Source organism: Sturnus vulgaris, chromosome 4 (genome assembly GCF_052056855.1).
Source record: "Sturnus vulgaris isolate bStuVul1 chromosome 4, bStuVul1.hap1, whole genome shotgun sequence".
NCBI lineage: Eukaryota > Metazoa > Chordata > Aves > Passeriformes > Sturnidae > Sturnus > Sturnus vulgaris.
Window position 1 is genome coordinate 67483908 of NC_142246.1, and position 17907 is coordinate 67501814.

General features: G+C 36.5%; 1 long non-coding RNA gene across 13 annotated transcripts in view; it reads left to right on the forward strand.

Moving 5' to 3' along the window:
• Positions 1-17907, forward strand: part of LOC148224068 (uncharacterized) — a 131647-nt gene that overhangs the window by 63009 nt on the left and 50731 nt on the right. For 2 of the 13 annotated variants that reach the window (XR_015803406.1, XR_015803409.1), the window contains exons 6-7: positions 11308-11370; positions 12014-16266. The exons of the other annotated variants lie outside the window; for them this stretch is intronic. This is a non-coding gene — a long non-coding RNA (uncharacterized LOC148224068). Of the gene's footprint in view, positions 1-11307; positions 11371-12013; positions 16267-17907 lie in introns of those variants that run through there. 13 annotated transcript variants of the gene reach the window in all.

The following is a 17907-nucleotide window of genomic DNA, read 5'->3' on the forward strand; positions in this document are numbered from 1 at the left end:
TTCTCTCTGTCATCTTATGTCTCTGGAATTTTCTTCCCCTGCAGCCTCGCTGCTGGGATGCTACAGGCACAGTGTAATGGCTTATCAGCCACTCTGAACCTCAGCAAACTTTTAGCAGCCTTATGTTGTTTAAAACATTGCTTTTCGTTGGAGCCTCATGGCTGTGCTGCAAAAAGATGATGTTTCTTAGCTGGCTGAACTCAATGTATGTTAGAGGGAAATCAGGAAAAGAACCACAAGAGGAAAAAAAACCAGGAGGAAAACAAAACCAAAAAAAAAAACATGCTAGGGAAGCAATAAAAGCTGAAATCAAAGGGTTGTGCCAAGTATTGTCAGATCTAGTTGGAGCTGGTGGAGAGGAAAATGCTGTTTCATTTTCCCTCTGCTTTGAGTCTACTGGGATGCATTTCTCAATCAGAATAATAACAAAGGCACTGTGGTAAAATGAATTTCTCACATTTGCTGTAGTTGTGAATATGCATTCTCCAAAAGGCAGTGACAGGCCCTTTCCAAAATATTAGTCTCATGGTAATTTCAGTATCCAATATATGACCCCCCCTTTTTAGAGCTAGATGTTGTCTTGCTGATCAACAGCCTGGTCAGGAACACTGAGGTGAGTTTAGATCAAGCATTTGCAGTTTGATATAACTTTTCTGTTTGATATAACTTTTCTGTTATTTCAGTGTATTAGGGTTACTTTTGAGAGGAAATATAGAATATAGGCTGAAATAGACTTTGACAAGAGCAGGGCTATAGGGTAGTTACCACTGTGTGATTAAATAAGACTTGATCTTTTGACATGGTTCAGTCTCCTCTCAACCTCTAATTGTATCTGTTGTTCTGCCTTCAATCTGCAGCAATATGTTAATATCTCTTAGTAGCTGAGCCATTATGCCTAAATAAGGGACTGCAAATAAATAGGGCTAGACAATTGCAAACATACACACAAATAGAGAGGGACAGCTCTCAACATATGGCAATGAATGTAGCCATAAGGCTAAAATATGTATTTTAACTGCCAAATTTCTGAGCAGCTTCCAACTGGCTTTCATTTGGCTTCAACTGCGTGTCTGACAGTCATTGTAAACTCAGGTTTTGTGCCATATCATTTCTGTGCTCAGTGCCTGGTGCTTATTTGGGCAATATTAATTTGCACTCTAGGCTGAGACTGTTCAGAGAAGAAATATTGTATATTTGAACTCGATATACTGGATGCAACTATTAGTGCAAAGTAGCAGTTCATGTTGCTATTACTTTCCAGATTAATATAAAGGTAATCATTATTAATATCTGATACCAAGTCTCAATGCTCTCTCTCTCCCCATCTTTTCAAGGAATTTTTACTCATATTCTAGAAAATATTATTTGACTGTCCAGTCTTTATCAAATTACTATCCCATATTAATCAAGCAAATCTTAATAATTTGTGCTTTAAAGTAAAATAGCCATGGTGGCATTTCAACAGGAAAGAGCCACCTTGAGAGGAACTGAATCCATGTGGCCTTTTTTTCAATTTTTTCCATTCTTACATAAAGGAGAACAAAAATTTCTTCTCCAAGGCTGATCTGCAATAAAAGAAGATAGCAGTAAGGTGGTAAGCAAGACTGTGTCTTGCAGCTGGGGCTATTCTGGACACAAAAACTTCCTGGAAAAGCAGGGGAAGTGTGAAATTTAGGGTTATTTCTCTGACTATTGCTAGGGAAGGAAGAGTGACAAAGGCCATGGACTTGGGCTGATGCTGCTGGTTTGGGGAGGATGTCCCAGCCCTCCCTCCATCCTCTCAATGGAAGCAGCTAAAGACCCTACAATGAGAAAAAAGGGATCCCTTAAAAAATACACTCTTCATCCACCCAATTTCCATCTCTTTCTGTACCAACCACATAGTAACCCTGCCACTTTCTTACTTTCTCCTACCCCAAATAGGATTTTCCATATGGTCTTTTGCCTTAAGTGAGACCTGATGGTTACTATCTGTGCTCTATACTGCTAGTTAGCTCTTAAGGGTGTATTAATTTCAGATTAAGAAAAAGGGGGGTAATGCCACTTTTTAATTTTAAACACATCTTTTTCAGAGTTACATTTGTACCTAACTACACAAAGCAACTATTGAAATTGAAAAGTCAATTACTTTTTTAGAAATTATTTTGCATTTTGAAACTCCTTCTGACCAAACAAAAAACATCTTCTTAGGGCTCTTCAAGCAGGTTATGATACCCTGATGTCACTTGATTGAGCCTTCTCTGCTAATAATCTCAGTCCTCAGAACCAACCAAGAATGAAGACCAGAAAACAAGAAGCTTCCTAGAAATAAAGGGTTTAGCTACAAAATATTGTGCAGCCAACATTAGGAGGCCAAAGCTTCCAAGAAAAAATTGGGGAAAAAACCACTATAGTGAGGAGACTCTGTGCAAAGCCTTTTTCACAGTTATTTAGAAGGAAAACATGAACAAAAATATTCTTTTTACGTGGGAGATCATTTTAGCAACATTTTAATGCTAGAAATATGATATCTGCACCCATTATATGAAATGTTTTTTATAACTTGTGAAATGTAATGTATATTAGCATAATAAATGTAAATACAATTTCTGTAATTATACTATTGCAAATCTTAAATTCATTCAGGTAAAGAGTGAATCTGATTTGCATCTGTGAAATTCAGTTCAGTATTTCCAATGAGGAAAATCTGAACCTCTAATGCAATCCTGTTAATTGGAAAAAGAGAGGTTATTTTGGATATCATATGACAACATGTTATCCCTTCCTTTTGGAATGACAGAGAGAACAACCTGGGACCTTCTTCTTTCTTGCTAATACAGATTATTTGCTTAGGGCCTTTGTATTTACCATTTCCAATTTTCACCTGTCAGCTCTAAAATGTAATCTAAATTCAAGTACTTAAAAATCATTTCATCCTCGGCTATTTTTTTCTGTTGCTTCCTTCACTCATGGGGCACTACTAAAGCAGAGGAAGGCACAAAAGCAAGGAGAGCCTGCAGGGTGGTGGGAGCTGAAGATCTGACCTTACACCTCTGCACTCAGCTGCTGCTTTTGCCTCCTGTTTCACTTATGAAGGATGAATGGCATCTTATGTGTCAATAGGAATTCACAGAATAATGATCTTTCCGGGAAAAAAAAAAAACCTCTTTGCAGCTTGTTAGTTGCACTTGTCAAAATAAGGATGGTTTGAGCCTTATAAATTGATGTGTTTCATGGAAATTACAGGGTCTGCTGAACTGCAATGAGACTCTCCCACACACACACACAAGTCAATTTTAAACTTCAAGTATCACTCTGCTTTTGCAATTGGAAATAAAACCAGGTTATATATAGACATATATATACACACTATAGACAGTAGCAGTTGTCACCACCAAAGTAATAATTGTCCTTGTCATCTCTATAGCTCTGACTCTTTTGTTTCATTATAACCTGTAAGCATTATCAGATGCTAATCTTTGCTTGGATAGGAGTTTTCATGAACATACTATTGGTGATTAACATTTTATTTTTGCATTTTCCTTTGAAGACATGTCACTATTTTTAATTTCTGGTCAGCTCAGTCTTGTTTTTTAGGCTTTTGCTAGCTGTTTTAACTACTACTATATGAAATAAAGAAATATGAATAAATGGTGGCTGGAGAAGTCTATGGAAAAAGGTGAAATAAAATCCTTGTGAAGGGACACACAACAAATAGCTTTACAATTTGCTTAAAAATTAAAGTGTTCATAAAGTAATTTTAAAAATAATAATAAAATCCCCATCCTGATTGAGAGAGGTAAAAGTTGAGATTTATTGGTTACCAAGACAAAATGTTTATTTTGTCTTGCTCTGTGCACATTAATTATGTTTCTGCATGATGTCATGGGCCTGGATATTAGTATAACAACAAAATAAATATAAAATTATATAATTTGAGAAAGTTTTAGTACTGTTATCCATTTCTCTTGAAGATGTAGTGTTAAAGTATTTCTTTATGGAGATTATTGCCAGTGTGATGACTGGGAAACATCAACTTTTATACAGGGAAGCAGAGGTTGGAAGAGAGCTTTCTTAGATATAATTTCAATGTTTTTAATCTTAAACAGTATCATAAACTATTTGCATACCTATGCTTATAATGTTTCTCAATGGAGAGAGCATTTTCTTTAAGATGTAGTTCTTGTTATTTAAATCAACAGGAAAATCCTCAGGAGTCCTGGAATTTCGGGATAAATTCACTGGAAGCAGAGTGATATTAATTTTTGTCAGGTCTATAGAGGACAACTCCTGAACTATTCTAAAATAGTCGTTTTGATCACCAAACAATGTTTGTGTGCAAAAGGCAGCTTGGAAAATATAAATACCTCCTTATTATATATAATACCTCCTTATTAATCTTATATAAAAGAGTAATACTCATTATTATATAAAATTACTTAATACTTTTGGAAGATCAAATGAAATTTTTAAGTTATTGAAATACTTTATAGATTAATGAGAATCCTTATAGCTATTTTTCCATTCTGACACTATTTTATATATATTTTCATGGCACTATCTGCATATATTTGAGATATTCTTCTTTTTAATGTAAGACCTTAATTTAGAAAAACTGACAGCTCCCTTTAGCACCTCTGGTAGACTGATCTAAGAAAAAATAGGCTTTGCCACACACATATAGAAAATTATAGCACTGCTGCTCTTCAAAATGTTATGGATGTTTTCTCAGTCATATCCTGAAACTGTAATCCACTGTGCAAAGTTGGCCATCACAAATAATTGTGCTGAAAGTGATGTGAGTTCCATCCACACCAGTCACACAGAATAGTGGCAGACTAAAATGTTGAAAGTGTTGCTTTTAACCAGATTCTGGATTTTTTGTTGTTTTTATTTATGTTATCATTAACAATGCATGAAGTACCTATTGGAATTAATAAAATGATTGCAGGCTCGAAAAATGAATTGATTAATATGAAACGTAAAATGGAATGGTGATGAGCTTATTTCCATTGTAAATAATGGAAAATAAATCCAGTAAGAGTCTGCTCTTTGGACTGCAAATGAAATGAGCCCACCTCCAAATCAGTTCACGATAGTTAGTTAGCCATAACTGGCTTAGAGAGCTTTCCTCAAGCCAAAGCTAACAAAAAAGTCATGATTTGAATATAACTTTTGGCCCCTTGAGCACCTCCCAGAGATCTGAAGTGGGAATGTTCAATCATGACTCTGCTTTCAGTGTGTATTGCTCTACCTGGATCAATTTGACTCAGAATTTTGCATCTTTTTATATCTTAATTCCACTTTATAGCAGACCTGAGGAAAAGTAAGTTTTTGTAGCAAAAGGTGCTTTTTTTTTCCCCTTCATAATGATCTGGGTGAACAGGACTTCTGCTGACCTTTGCTGATAGCATCTTCAGTGGAAAAGCATGCAATTTTACACATCTTTTCCCCATAATAATAATGCAGACAAGACAAAATAGGAAGATTAGTAGATCCTATCTCTGTTCAGTGACAACAGGGAAAATTAAGAGCAGAAAAGACGTATTTAGGCTGACCTAAAAAATCGTGGAAGACAGTTTAAAAAATTTAAAAATTCCTGAAAACTAGGTTTTTTTTCTGAAAGTTCCTGTATGACACCAACTCCAGCAATGTTGAAGATGAGCTTTTACAGGAGTGTTTGCTGTATAGAACTGTCTGCACAAAATCACTCCTGCTGCATTAATCTTCTGCTTGATGAGTTTTTTTCCAGAATATCTTCCAAATATTTAGCCTATTTATGAGACTTTATTTGGTTGGATGATTAGACAGAAGTTTGGGGTTATTTTTCTTGCTTCATTCTAAGGTGATTGTACAAAATTAATATTAACCACTTTTCCTCATATCCATTTAAGTTATTTTATTTGTTGAATAGTTTATTCGCAGCTAATGACAGTTACCAGTCGTGTTTAATTAAAAAACAAAACAAACAAACAAAAACAAAACCAAAAAACTAAACCCACAGTAAAATAAGAAATGCCTGTAATTAAAATGTTTAAATATTCAAGCAATGAAATAAAATTCAATCAGGGTTGAATCATAATCTGGCCATCCATAAGACATTTAGATTTCTGTGTCTTGATTACTTATGTCACATATGAAACAGTTCCAAACCCATTGTTACTTCGTATTTTCTCAGTCCTACATGGATTTAATCAACATTAATTACACTATAAGTCTGGCAGTGCTGACCTATTTAAATACAACAGGTTGTGTTTCCAAGGCACCAGGCCAAAATTGCCAGCCATCATAAATTCCTCTTGACTTTTCTCTGACTGTGTGTGTCACCACTGAAGTGTTGCTGATGTGAGGTCTCCAGTGAATTGGTTATTCACTATACACTCACCTCAACTGATTCATATACACCAAAATCAAAGAAATGACACAGTGGGTACCACACATCTTGTTGTTAAGAAGCATCAAATATTTAAATTTCTCCACTTTATCCAAAGGCATGGCATTTGGCTGCTGAAGGATGGCACGGACCATTCTTTATATGTTATATATATAATTATGGCTTATATTTTCTAGTATTTAAAACGAGATCTGAATTCTGTGGCAAATTTAATTAACAGGATCTCCTTTTTTAAATTAATTAATTAATATTTTTTATATACTTTCTCTGCTGGATTTTAGTTCTTCTGATGACTAATGGAAATAATTGGGGCAGTTGGGATCAACAGAGACACGGCGTACCCTGTTTGTCAAGTGCCGTCCTTAAAGCAAAAAGAATTCCGTATGTAACTACAAAAACTGGGCATTTCTCAAATGATGAAAGAGCTACTTTGCTCCAAGGCAACTTCATGGGGCACCATCTGGCTTCACAAATCTTCAGAAGTGAGATTTTCCTTGCATAAAATGTATCCAGTCAGCCTCTGTGAAAACCGTGCAATGCAACAAACCCTTCATTATCGCATTCATTTGGTGTTCCTCGGGAGTCAGGATGAGACTGGGTGCAAAACTGAGATTATTTTTGTCCTAACATAGCATGAATCTTGTCTTCAGTGCTTTTTTAAGGACAGTGTTTTACAACTTTAGTCTCCCTTTCCTTCAAAAAACTCATTTCAAATGGCAAACAACTTTTTAACCTTTGTTAAAGAATTTGTTTCAAATTCCACTGCCCTTTCAGCTAGAATGCAAGTTTAAGAATTCAAATTTCTGCCGTGCAACTGTAAGAATTTTAACTATTCTCTTTCAGGAAGCCTAGGGTGTAATGTGTCTCTATTTAAGGTGAATAAATATGTTTTAAATGGTGATCTCTGCATATTAGGGTATGGGTCAGAGTTTTTCCTAATACTTTATAGCAAAGATTCTGGAGGTACAATGTGAGAATGGCTGGCATAATATTTCAAGGCAATTAGATTCTGATTCTAGACAAGAATAAACTGGAATAAAAGCTCAAAGTTTTTCTTTTCATAGGTTCAAATTTACCCTCAGGCATCTGGTTACAGATATTAAAGCCATTTGCTATTTAAAGTGGTGTTACACCCCTAGCTCGCTCAGTGAGTTTTTAAAGGGGCTTAGGTATTTGATACCCTTGGGCAGCACACAGGAGAGAGCAACAAACTTCTCAGGAGGCTGAACAGCAAATTTTACTGGCAAACTTTAGAGAAAAACGTACTTGGCAAATTTTAATGCAAACATCCAATCAAAGTAAGACATTTCACAAAGCATTCTCTAGCAAACTCTAGCCAGTCCAGCTTCAAGATACCCAGATTCTGAGAAGAGGAATTTAGGAGAAGAAAGAGAGATAAAGAGACACAAAAGAGAGTCAAAGGTCAATAGTATGGTGTCCAGTGTCTTGGTAAACAAATAGAGCTCAAGATGATATCTTGACATTGTACATAATACCTTTTACATTCTAACACATCATCAGTACCAGCAATGAAAATAGATTTTAATCTTGAATATAATGGGAAGGAAAACTTTGTGGAATTTATTTATTATTTTATCTACATCAAAGCATTCACTTCTGATTGAGACCATTGCACCCAAATAACTCTGTTCTGATACAGAAACAGAGTCTCTGAAACGTCTGGCCACAGTTTATCCCCACTGCACATGTAAGAGAAGCCAAAAATCTGCCTCAAGGGAGGCTTCTCCAAACTGGCTCTGACAAACAGAGCAGTTTGTCTTCTCAGGACTTCTTTGCAAGTCTTCATATAGAGACGATAGCCAAAATTTTTATTATATAGGAAAAGATTTGAAATATGAGGTGTCAAAATATTTCAAGATAAGCTGTCATGCACTAGGAAACCTCAGAAATTACAAAGGGAAGAAAAGAAAATTGACTTAATCCTAAAGCAGGATTGTGTGGTCAGGTTATTGTAGGAAAATGTCTTTGATTCATGTCTTACACATTTTTTCTAAAAATCAGGCATTAAAATAAGCCAATGTGAGTTGTAACAGGCACCGTTTAAAACAGATATAGTAAAATGCATCACTCCGCATTTTCAATAAATTTTTTAAAAATGCCAAATATTGCTTCTGGAACTTGTTACTTATATGTCTGTAAGAAGTCTCTGCAGAAGGGGGAGAAGAGACAACTGAGAAGGGACTTCATTAACATCTTAATTATCCAAAAGGAGGATGTCCAGAGGATGGACCACGCTCTCCTTAGTGATGCCAAGCAACAGGACAAGAGGAAACAGGTAGAAACTGAAGGAAGTTCCACCTGAATATGAGGAATATCTTCTTTCCTGTGTCAGTGACTGCACACTAGAGCATATTGCCTGGAGTGTGGAGTCTCCCTCACTGGAAATATTCCAGAACCTTCTGGACGTATTCCTGTGCCATGTGCTTTAGGATGACTCTGCTTGAGCAGGGAGGTTGGAACAGGAAACCCACTGTGGTCCCTTCCAGCCTGAGCCATCCTGTGTGATGGTGTGAGTCTGTGAACCTCTGAGAGTTTGTCTTTGGCTACTAGACCAGAATAACCCAACAGGTTTTCTCAGTGCCAGTACACAGTTTTAATTTTATTTCATCCACCAATGCTAATGCAAGACCACTCCAAGGCAAGAATTTAAAATTATTCATAACAATACTTAAAAGGATGAAAAAGAATCTGTGTGTGTCAGTCATCTTCACGGGGCAAGGAGTAATGAAAATTAAATGCACACAGGAATGAGTTTTCTATTGTCAATGATGAAAGTGATAATCGCCCCAAGTCAAAGCCAAATGACACATGAAAGGAGCCTATAGAAAATTGCCTAAGGGGGGTCCTGAGGCCAGTGCTCAGCACCACATATACACATGCTAGACTGATATTTAATGAAGCTCTGGTTGACTCTATAATGAATGTTGAAGGCTCTCTGGAGCATCAAACATCCTTTAAGACTGCTAGAAGCAAATGTTTTATTTTTGTTTGGTAGCAGCAGGGTGGGGAGGGGAAGGATAATTTCTGAAACAGTTTTTCAGCTCTTTTAATGAATAAATTGAATTTGGAAGTGGAGAAAAAGCCTTTCATGACACAAAGAGAATTGATTTTTATGTTGTATTTGTAATATCTTTACACATATGAAATGGAAGAGGAAATAGAGCAGGGATAGCCTAATGGGTTAATGAGAAAAATTAGGCTGATTTTGAAGTCTCTAATATTTATGTCAACAAGGGACTAGTCTGACCCTTGTGATATAAGGAGCAGCCTAGAGATTTATAAATCATGTCTGTATGGTCTGTGCTCAAACAGCTGAAGGTGAAAAAGAAATTGAAATAGATTCTCACTCATGATTTAATATGGATGTGATGACTATACTGTATAAATGTATCTTCTAAAGACCTTTGGGACAGTACAACACTAAATAATGGTTCAAGTTATATATTAGTGGTGGTGCTAAAGCCCATAGCATTGACAGGCAACATTTCCTATCTGTTTTGATCTCAGTCAAGTTATTTATCTGCCTTTTGTGACCCTCCAGAGACATTTTTTGAAGTTAACATCACTACATCAGCTTTTGTCCAATTGTTAGCCCAAATTATGTCAGATTTTCTTCTCTTCTCCCCCATTTTTTTCCAGCATAAAAGTTTTGCTGTTGCTAGAATCAATTTAAGCAGAATATGGTCTAATTCAGCCTCAAGTAGCAATTGGCATTATTTGCATTTTTAAGGCCCAAAATGTGTCAACCCCCATGGAGAGGTGATACTAAATTCCTATCTCTATTTTTTTCCTGCCTTGTGCAGGCATGCAGTGTGTTAATGACACAAATAATATAAAAGGATTATGGGGGAAAAAATAATCTTATTGACTACTGGCAAGTGCCAGCCCATGCTTATTGTAGTTGGAAAAATTCAGACTTCTTTAGAATGCCAGCTCTTAAAATGCTGAAATTTGTGGGTTTACCTACTTCAGGTAGTAGCTGTGTGCCTACTTCCCACAAAGGAGACATAAAAGAAAGAAAATAATCAATTTTATTCTACAATTGTTTTCTAATATTACCTAGGCAGAAACTATTTTTACCATCATTCCAAAAGAGGCATAATTTCCTTCAGTGAATAATCCATAACAGCAGGCTCACATTGTTTGGTGTCCAAATTCTTTGCTCAAAGGTCATCTTAAGAGCTCTACACCATCCTGAAAACTCATTAGTATTTCTAGGCATTGAACTTGATTGAAAAATGATGTAGAGCATACGTAAAAAATTCAGAGTAGTTGACATAACATGGATGGGCATGGTTGACATTGAAGCAAATTTAACCTTTCTGTATAATCACCAGACAATAGATTTGCTGTTTCAAACATAAAAAGTGTGGAACCCCCTCACTCTCATCCAAAGACCTGATAGTTTACCAAATAATAGTCTTTAACCCATCAATATCTGGGAACCACATCATTCTGCAAATGTAAATAAATTTAATTAAGGATAAAATACAGCAGAGCACTAGATTGCCAAGAGTAGTTTTCATTTGTTGTTCATTCTTTTACCCCTGATGAGCCAACAGAGTCTCTTTTACTTCCATCAGGCTTACTTCCCCCTTACAGTATGAAATAGAAAGAATATGGGATAATCAAACTAAACAGTGCCAAACCTTATTGCATATTTTTATGTAGGACAGGACCAGCAAAACACACGTGGGTCCCTGAAGCATTTTAGCTATCACTAAGGGAATTTCACTCTTTTTCTGAACAAGTTTGGGTAAGCTAGACGTGAGAATATGAGTCCAGGGTAGAAACTGAATTTAAAAACTAGAGGTCAGAAAAAAAGTTAGCAAAGTATTTCAAGGCAGTGAACCCAGCAACAGGTAGGCTTTGGCATGTTCAACAGCGTTTCATGTCTTTGTTTCATCAAACAGCATCCTCATGGCCTAGGAATGATCCATATCTAAAATTTTAGGCTACCAGGAAAATTCCTATTGGTAAGTTTATTCCATTAATTTCTCCTGGCATGAAAACTTTTCTTCAGATTTTTTTTTTATTTTATTTTTTTTTACTTTTCTTATATTCTTCTAATCTTGTGAAATTTCTGCTGGAGGTAGTGACTAAACTCAGAAGTGGAAAGCATGCTTCCCAAGAGGAGATTATATGCAAAACCAGTATATCATACCTGGAGTACCACTGGTAGGGGTTACAGCGTGTCATAATGTATAATTTATCAACTAGGATGAAGCAGTACAGTCTGCTCTAAATTTTTCATTATATGTGTATATATATATATATATGTATATACAAATATGTATAATATTCTGAAGTCTTCATTTAAAAAAACAGAACTCATTTTAAGAAGTGAAATAGGTGTCTAAAGTGCAGAGATGTCAGACAGACTCTCTGTTAGAGCAGGGTGAAATAACCAGCTTAAGGAAACTGAATTTCTGCATGTGTGTGTGAATTAAGGAAGCAAGAAAAGCAATTGCAACACTGGCAGAGCAATCTGAGATTTCAAATAATAGTGATACTCAGAATACTATGCTGTTATGTGTTTCAGTGATTGCTTCCCAGGGAGTTTTTGCATAAATTTAGTCAGTTTGTAAATAAAAATTAGCTTTTTGTTGTCTTTAACAGCTTTTCATTCAGGCTGGGGTCATACTTTTTACGTGTGATTTTTTGAAGAGGATATGAAATGGTCTTCACTCTAACCTCAGCATCTGCTGCCATCAAATGAAGCCCTTACTGCTAGGGTAAGAAGACCATGAAGTCTTCTTCAAGGTGGAGCTGAAGGACCTCAAGAACTCTGTTTTGATTGAGAATGAGCCCCAGAAAGAAAGAGCTGGGTGCTGTGAGGGTAATGGGGTGGCCCAGGGTTTGTAAGCTGAACTCCAGCTTCATTTCACTCTCTTGGAGGACTCTCAACCATCTGTAAGCTGCAGAATTCCTCCTTTCTGAAAGGACAATTTGGAATTTGTTTCCTAATATTCTTAATTTGCTTGCCTATTTAGAGAGCTGATTCACTCATATTTTAAATCAAATTCAAACATTTATTTTATATTGCTTTTTAGTTGTATTTTAATTGCAAAATTCCGCATGATAGGCTTTGTTAAGAATACTGCACATCAGTATGGATATTGTTGTTAGCAACAATAAGGATCAAAGCTTGCATCTCAAAATAGTGTTGATTACCATGTTATTCAGACACAAGTATAAAATCACATGGATAAATTTAGATATGCTCAGACTGCAGTGCATTACTTGCCTCTGATATTTCCAGAAAGACACAAATAAAATCTGAATGGTAGCTGTGAAACCCTTACAACTTTATGATTCATTGGGAAAGAGTGGATATACAAATGCATGCACAAAAGTTGGCATTTCAGAATAAACTGAAATAAAGTCGTTTGCAATCGTCCTCATTACCTTTGTGAGGTGGGAAAAGATCATGTTTACACACACGTGTATTTATTTTTGAGCCCTTCTAGGATGATGTAGAACAAGAAAAGCCTCATGAGGATCGATATTCTATGCGAGCAAATCGATGCACATGAACAGTGAGGCTGTTCATTTTCAAGTCTCCTAAGGGAACAGGTTTTTAGATAATTGTATGACAAAAAGACCTTTTAGGAGCCATGAAAACACACTCCAAAATGTCAAATGTATAGCAGCCATGTGCCACCTGTGATGGTAAAAGCAGTACATGCTGTAAGCTTTCCTGAAACTGATTTACTAAACAAATTGTCTGAGTTTTACAGCACTGTAAATGGCTCTTGTACTGTACTGCTGGGGAGCTGTGCTCAAAAAATAATGGTGTCCTCTTCTATGTCAGGCTGCTGTGGAATGCTTTGGGATTTTCTGGGGAAAGAAAATGGAGGCAGAGTATGTTTGGTGAATGCCAGATGGGACAGCCAAGTGGAGGAAAATTAACTATAAGGGAAGGGTGATCAGAATTTCTTAATTGGGATGTTCTTGCAACTTCGTGCTTTAGAAACAATCTACCAACTCAGCTCCACCCCCCAAAAAAACCCAAAACACAGCAGCACATTGTGACTTTTATCACCATAGCATCAGCTGCCACTGAATTAGATACCTGCAGCTCCTGTGCAATGTACTGAAGTAGGCAGGCAACCCAGGTTAGCATTATCAGAATTTATCATGTCACACTCAGAACTGCAAAAGAGGAGTGAATTTCTTACCTCATTCCCATTCACTCCTCTGTAACTCTTTTTGTGGAGTGTGACAATTTGGGGGTGGATGAAAGTGTGTGAATGCTTTCACCCAAACCAGCCCTTGCTCTGGGGGTAGAAGAAATCTGCATTTCTCTGTCTCCCCCAACAGCAGGAGCTCATCCTATTCTCCACATTGGAGGCCACCAGTTACCACCATGGGCATCTCTGTGGATCTGTTTCCTCAGCCACAGATCTGGGGCTTTCAGGTGATAAAAGAAAGAGATATGCCTGGTTTTCAGGCTCCTAGGCAGGGCAGCAGCCACAGCTCAGGCACAGCAGAAACTCACAGGCTCCTGTTCAATGTTCTTGTCTTTGTCAGATGTCTCTCTATTTAGCAATATGGCATTTTCCAACTTTGGCTGGCAGAACTGGGCAGCAGTTTGTCACAAGGATTAAAACCAGCAGGTTTTGGCTTAGATCACTACATGATCAATCAAGTCAAGCACGCCCTAATGAAGAAAGATTAAAGCTTTAAAAAAAATAGATCATCACTTGCAATATATGACAAGGTTTCATATAATCAATGTGCTCAACAAAGCCACACTATGCAGAAAGTATACTTAAACAGATAAAATTAATTGATTTTTTTTTCATAGAATATAACAGGAGTTACAATGAATATTAAATCATGAAACCACATTTTGGTACATGTTTGCTAACCTCACATATTTGGAGTACGTGTATTACTTGTAGAGAGTCCATTCCTACTCAGACAAGCCTTTAGCATAAGCTAAAAGAAATGTGTGATGTTGTTAAAATTTTTGCTTCAGAATATGAAGATGCTGCACATGAAATATGCAATGAAATGCCTCTGTGATACCGAAGGCAGAGTTCTGACTCACATTGCTAATTTTCCTTTCAGACATACCTAAAGATCTGACAGAGGTTGGTACATGGACATATATGCAGGTGGAAGTGAAAGATGAGGATATGTGAGCACAGGAAAATCCCAAACCATACCCCTGCAGCATGGGAACACAAGTGAAGGTGTACAGTGGATCTATTCCTGCCTAATTACAGGAGAGAGCCAAACTGAACCTTCACTCTTAAGTGTAGGATGGATTGGAGTTTGTGTGTGGACAAAATGCAGACATGCAGGTTACATTCCAGAATGTTTAGCAGCAAATCAGAAAGAATTTTGGCTTTATCATCATCCCAAGGCTGTCCTGTCCTTAATTCTCACTTGCTCCAGTTCCCAGTGGAAAAGAAATTTTCATCTTAAACTTGAGAAATTTTATTTGCCAAATATGATGAGGAACAAGTTGCACAACATAAGGGTCTGTCAGAAACTTATTATGTAGATGCTGAGGTGCTGAGTCAGTGCTGAGAATTATTATGGGTATTTTTCCTGGAGAATAGCAGGAAAACATATATATAAAGTTGTTTTACTACAATATGGATTAATAAATCCTATTTTTACTATAGCAGTTTCTGTTTCCTCCCCCAGTGTTTATACACATCAGAGGAGGCATGAATTTAACATGGCTTTAGCTTTATTATTTTATGCTTTGGACTTCAAGATCTCCTCTGTCATTAAGCCTGTCCAGCACACTTCGACCTATTTCAGCCAAATTTTGTTAGAGCTGCCAAATCTGACACAGCCAGGGAGAAAGACAGCTACAGAATGTGTTGTGTTTGGTTGGGATGAGAGCCAGATTATTTTGGATATTTTGTGAGACTAGGTGAAAAATTCAATATCACCTATGCCTTCCATCCCCTCTCTCCCTTCTGATGCCTGAAGTCTTTGAATAGATATTTGGGTTTTTTATGTATAACAATCAAATAGTAGCACTAAACTGAGAGACATCTTCACATTTCACATTTCACATAGAGGTTCTGCTGCTGCCCATTTCTTCACTTTTTAAAAATATACTTGAATGACAAGCTCCTGATAAAAATAAATACTTTGTGACAAGGGAAGAAATATGACTTGAGGGTGCCAGTGTTGGAATGAGTATCACATAGGTCTTCCATCAAAAATGTTAAATGTGGAATGGCATCTAAAACTGCAAGGCTCAACAAATGGCCATTATACAGCCCATATCTGTAATCAGGGCACCCTGTATGTACTCATGTAGCTGTGTGCATGTATGAGGTGGAAATATTCTTAATATCTAAAATTTACTGCACCTAAGCCACGGCTTCCAAGCAGCAATGGGTTATTTTCCTAAAGGATGTCTTCCTAAATCAATTTTCTTCTTATCTTTGTTGGATTATTTTCACAGTGTGCACCTAATTCTCTTTTTATTAAGCCATATGTTTTGAATTTTTTGGTTTTGAATTAATTTAAAGTAATAAATGAGAGTTTTAAAAGATTTTCATTCTGTAGGAGTATTCTCTACATGGTGTGTGTGTGACAGCATGAGAGCATGTGGGACACCACAATTCAAAAATAATGCAAGGTGACAGAACCTTCTATTCACAATTTAGCTTTCCTTTTATTAAACAATACCTAATGATGCTACTTCCTTCATATAAATCACCAGGAATTTGTTTATTTCCTTCAGTGGGAAATAATGAATTCCTAGCAGTGTGTAACATTTTCTACTCTGCTTTTTGTTCATATAATTTCTTCCATCTTTCACACCTCCCTGTCCCCAAACCCTGAACTTTCTTCACAGTTTGCATTTGTTTTGAAAATGCTTCCCTTCTCTCTGATCTGATGAAATGGCTTTTATAAAATGCAATAGCTTTTTACTCCTCCAATCTTTTGCTTTGATTCTATTGTTTTAATTTTTAATGAAGATTTATTAATAGATTTAGGGAGTCTTAGAAATTGCATTTTATCTTTTACACAATTTGAAGAGACTTTTGTGAGATTTACATTATTAATGCTGTTATTATCATTGCCATTATTATTAATTGTACCTGTTTACTTTTAACGGTGTGCATTTTTTCATTTAAATCATCATCTTATAAAACATTAAAACCACATTGCAATGCATGAGTGGCAAGAAAGCCAGTCTAGTTTCACTTCTAGCCAGCATCTTTAAGTGTAACCTTTTTAAAGTTACACAGGGAAAGAAATATCACCAACATTCAGATCATCTTTAAACAAAACCCTCATATTCCAGATGTTGGAACTAAAGCTGAAATTTCAGAGCATCAAGGCTGTAAATTGTGGCGACCAAAGGAAAGCCTATGGAGTGAAAAAAAATATTTCCAGTGGAAACACATTAGAAATAAACACAGAAATATAAACAGAAATCTTGCTGACCAGGTTTTTGGGTTTTTTTCTTTTCACTTTCTGCCTTCTCTTGAAGTCTGGTATTGCAAAAATATGCCAACCATATCTTTGTGCTTTCTATTTGGTCCCAAAAGCACAGCCCAAGCACCTAGCTCTAAAATTACAGTGATGTTTAGAGTACAGATTTTCTACTTTACTTTACATCTATGTTTTCTAACAGAGGGCCTGGCTGCCCATGAACAATAACAGTTTTACTACAGAGGCTATACTTATTCATACAAAGGCTTAATTCTTCCCTCCCATAACCACTAGTAATTCCCTTAACTGTGACAATAGTATCCTGTGGCAGGAATCTAACAAGTTCATTATACACTATGCTTGATCCTGGCAAACAATAATTCATTTAAATTTTTTAATTAAGAGGAAAGTGTAGCTAAAAAAAAAAAACAAACCCTAAAACAAATGCAAACTGAGCACACACTAATCTAATACTTCTTTTATTTCCTAGTAGCCAATTCTCCAGGAGTTTCTTTGGTCCATTTCATGGTAATTTCTCCATGCAATAAAAGCTGGTTGGTGCTTAAACATTGTTTTGGTTCTCTCTCGGGAAATTCACTGTGCAAAAGTCAAGTATGACCTAAATATTATTAATAATTTGTTGTGGTGTTGAGCAACATATGTTTGGCAAAGAGCAGGAGCAATAAGCTTTGAAGAGTCTATGTGTTTTGAGAGACGATTTTTCACAGGTGCTGAAGCTGTGTGGGTCTCAGATGTTCTTAAGGATCTAAGACAACAGAATATCTCTCCAAACCATTAAATTTTGAAAAGCAAGTGAACAGATGTTCAGTCTTTTAATTTAATATTTCAGGCAGCTGTGTAACTTAACCCTGTTGGGGCTTTTTAATTTTTTCCACCTTTTTTCCCCTCTAACATTTAAAAACCAAGCTGGGTTTAAGGTCAGGCCTGATGACAGGTTGAGAAGGCTCTGGCAGCTGTTTAAATGTTTGCAACATCTGGCTCAGAAGCCAGCACTCATGTTTGCTGGAGCTGCTGCAGCACAGTGTCCCTGTCATTTCCCCAGGCAAGTTCCCCTGGTGAACAAATGAAGGCAC